The sequence below is a fragment of the Gymnoscopelus braueri genome, assembly GCF_963280865.1.
Source record: "Gymnoscopelus braueri genome assembly, chromosome: 10".
Taxonomy (NCBI): Eukaryota; Metazoa; Chordata; class Actinopteri; order Myctophiformes; family Myctophidae; genus Gymnoscopelus; species Gymnoscopelus braueri.
Window position 1 is genome coordinate 52,370,862 of NC_137611.1, and position 4,315 is coordinate 52,375,176.

Genomic DNA, 4,315 nt, shown 5'->3' on the forward strand with positions numbered 1-4,315 from the left:
AGAGCACAGCATCAACTGAGCAGGCGGGGAATGAGATTAGGCTGAACCCATTCAATCCGGGAACGCATCTAAAAATGTCTTCTAAATCAGTTTTCTGAAGTGGTTCCCACACTTTTTCAAGTCAAGAACCCCCAAAATTTGGCATCTCAAAATATTTTGTTCCAGGGACCCCCAAAAGCAAAGATTTGAGTTACAAATGTTTGCTTAAAAATATATATATATTCAAAGTTTTCCACAAATCTGCTCGGTGCGCGCTATGAGTTTGTATATCTGCTATTTTTGAAGAGGCCAAAGTATAAAATAATGGTTAAAGTGGTTAAAATCTAAAATGCGTTCCCGGTCTTAATGGGTTAAGAGAATGGAAAAAGCAAGTGAGGGCAACATGTAGCAGAAGAGAATTTCCAATTCATTCACTCCATAGACATGTCAGAAAATCCTTATCTAATCCTTATCCTTATTAAAGACTTTTAAGCTGGGAATCTGAGGAACTTACTGAGAAAATGAGGGACCTGAAGATGAGTGAGTCTGTTTATAAGTCTTAGGCGTTTATACTCCAGCTGATAATATATAATCAAATCACAGTAGATGCATGCCAGATTCATAGACAGGGACTATATCCATTCTATTCTACTATATTGGGAAATATATACTATACTATATTACTATACTATAATACTATATTGGGAAAAAAACGTACAAGAGTAGTAGTAGTAGTAGTAGTAGTAGTAGATTTTTTATTTGGTCTGTAAGGCAGTTATATACATACACTCTTATTTTCACTCTCTTTTTTTCCCCATCAATAATAATTACAATAATAATAGTAATAAATAATAAATAATAATGATGGTAATACACAGACCAAAAGGTGTAGGCTGAAGCCTAAGCTTATTATGCCTACCCTTTGCACATGTTAATAAACATCATGCTAAAAGGAGATACTAGCATACTGGAGTAATACAAACACAAAACAACCAAAACAAAACAAAGATCAAAACATACAAGATGTTTTGACAGAAACGAGTACAAAAAAATAAATAATCAAAGTACAATCACTTGAATTTGCAAACAATAAGGAAGAGAAGAAAGCAATGAAAGGTGCAAGAAGTTTTTTTTTTTTTTTTTTTTTGTCACCCGATGTTGTCTTTTTTATAGGACACGTATATATATATATATATATACACATACATATATATATATACACATTCATATATATATATATATATACATATTACAATTATACTACACCTACATCCTCATTTTGTATATACAAATTAGAATATACTTCACTCTAAGGTTCTATATTTATTTATTACTTTTGATTTGTACATCTTTTTAAATTTATATATAGAGCTACAGTTTTTTAAATCGTCATCTAAACTATTCCATAATTTTACCCCTATTACCGATACACAGCTGTTTTTGTTATTTATTCTTGCGTTATTTTGTTTGAAAATGGCAGTTCCTCTGAGCTCATACTGGCTCTCTCTGGGGTGAAACAGTTCCTGGACACAGGTAGGAAGCAGATGATTGTGTGCCTTGTACATTATGATTGCGGTACTCAAGTCAACTAGATCCTGTAGTTTTAAAGTTTGAAAATCAATGAATAATGGATTTGTTGGAGCAAAGTAGTCTGATTTGCTTACAATTCTTAAGGCCTTTTTTTGAAGTAAAACTATTGATTTAATAACCGTTTTGTAGTTGTTCCCCCACACTTCCACACAATAACTCATGTATGGGAGTACGAGGGAACAGTACAATAAGTACAGTGACTTTTGGTTTAGTATTGGTTTCATTCTGTACATTACTGCAATGGTCTTAGATATTTTGGTCCTTAGGTTATTAATATGCGTTTTCCAATTTACTTTACTATCTATTGTAATACCCAAAAACTTAGTTTCAAATACGCGTTCTATTTCTACGTTATTAATCGTAATTTTAGCCCCTTTGGTAATTGGTCTATTACCAAAGATGATGAATTTAGTTTTACTTATATTAAGTGACAATTTGTTAAGGTCAAACCATTTTTTAAGTACTGACAGTTCATTTTGTACTGTGTCCAGGAGCTGGTCCAGGTCTTTACCGGAGCAACACAGACTGGTGTCGTCTGCAAAGAGGACACAGCTCATTTGATTAAAGATTTCACATATATAATTTATGTACATTATGAACAGTCTTGGACCCAGGACTGAGCCTTGTGGGACTCCATAAGTTATTTTTTTCCTATCTGAATCGATGCTGTTCATGTGCACATACTGGAGTCTGTCACTGAGATAACTTTTTAGCCATTCATTAGCCTTGCCTCTGACTCCATATCTTTCCATTTTCTTCAGAAGTGTTTCATGATGAATAGTATCGAATGCCTTGCTAAGATCAATAAAAACCCCTACTGTATATTGTTTATTGTTAGTTGCTGTTGTTATTTGTTCCACTAGGTCTATAACCGCCATTGAGGTTGACCTGTTTGGTCTGAACCCATACTGGTGTTTACTGAGTAAATTATGTTTTTCAATAAAATTGTCGAGCCTGGCTGCAAAGAGTTTTTCAAGAATCTTTGAAAATTGTGAGAGCAGAGAGATTGGTCTGTAATTAGTAAATTGGTACTTGTCTCCACTTTTGAAAATCGGGATAATTTTAGCGATTTTCATATTACTAGGGAATTTGCCAGTTAAAAAAGACTGATTACAAATATAGGTTAATGGCTTTACAATTGTGTTAATTATTTCTTTAACTAGCATCATGTCTATATCTGTGTGGTCCGTAGACCTTTTGTTTTTAAAATGTTTAACAATCTCTACGATTTCAGTTTCATGCACTTTGTTGATAAAGATAGAATTTAGATTTGGTTTAATATTATGTTCATTAATACCAGTTGTCTCTCGGCTCTACAATTTTATTTGCTAATGTAGGTCCTACATTAACAAAGAAGTTGTTAAATTCGTTCACGATTTCCTTAGTTTCCTGAATAATTAAATTGTCTTTGATAAATTGGTTTGGATATTCTGGTTTTGGTTTACCTTTTTTTATTATACTATTTAATATTTTCCAAGTCCCTTGTATGTTACACCTATGCTGTTCCAATAGCTCTTGATAATAATCCTTCTTTTTAGTTCTTATAATACTTGTTAACTTATTTTTATATATTTTATACCTTTTTTCAGCTTCTTTGGTTCTATTTTTCATATATAGTTTATACAGTAGGTTTTTCTTTCTACAGGCATTTTCAAGGCCTTTTGTGATCCATGGCCTATCTTGTTTGGATTTGTTTTTATTCGTTGCTGTTCTAACTGGACAATGCTTATCATAGAGTTCCAGTATAATGGATATAAATGCCTCATAGGCCTGGTCTGGGTCCTCATTAACATAGACCTCATTCCAGTCCTGCGTGCTAAGATCTGCTTTTAGGGCAGCGACAGCCCCAGGAGTTCTACATCTTGTCTGCTTGAGATTGTATTTACTGTTACTTGTTTCCTTGCTCAGAAGTTGTTTAAAAATACCAAAAACAGGTAAATGGTCAGAAATATCATTTAAAAGCAATCCTGCTGTTGTGTGGCATTCTATTTTATTTATAAATATATTATCTATTAATGTGGCTGTATCTACTGTAATTCTACTAGGTTTGGTAATTATTGGGAATAAACTATTACTATATCTTGCATTTATAAAATCAGTTATTTTGGGGTTCCATACAAAGTATGTGTGTCTTGTTACTAGTATTTCCGAACATATGGTCAAGTTTTTGATTAAATATATCTAAACAGGATCCGGGTGTTCTATATACACAGCTAATGATAATATTATTAGTTTCTGCAACATCTATTTCGATTGTTAGGCATTCCATGATTCCATCCATGATGGTTGTCATTGATGGAACCATGCTACACCTTAAAGACTGATCAATATATAATGCAACACCTCCTGATTTGTTACAGGTTCTATCCAATGTGAATAACTCGTATCCCTCCATTCCTACATTATAGCCTTTGTCTTTATTAAGCCACGTTTCAGAAACAGCAATAACATTGAATCTACTAAACTGACTTAGATATTTTTCAATTTTTGAGTATTTTCTGTAAAGACTTCTGGCATTAAAGTGAATTAAAGAGAATTCTCCTTCAGTCTTAGTGAGTTTGAATTGTTCATCCGTATAGTATTCACAGGTATTTCTCATACAATTATAGAAGTTATTTTCAGGATCTATGTCATTATCAAAATCATGCATTTTATATTCCATATGGTCAAAAGTTTTCAGGTTAAAGGTTTAATGACATTCACTTTTACACCACATTCAAAGTCTTTGTCCTGGTCCTTCAAAAGT

General features: G+C 32.7%; 1 long non-coding RNA gene across 1 annotated transcript; it reads left to right on the top strand.

Annotated features, from left to right (window-relative positions):
• Nucleotides 1-1,256: 1,256 nt before the first annotated feature.
• On the top strand, nt 1,257-3,648 carry LOC308092733. The gene is made up of 2 exons (XR_013933810.1): nt 1,257-1,512; nt 2,061-3,648. It is a non-coding gene; the product is annotated as an uncharacterized lncRNA (long non-coding RNA).
• The last annotated feature ends 667 nt before the right edge of the window (nt 3,649-4,315 follow it).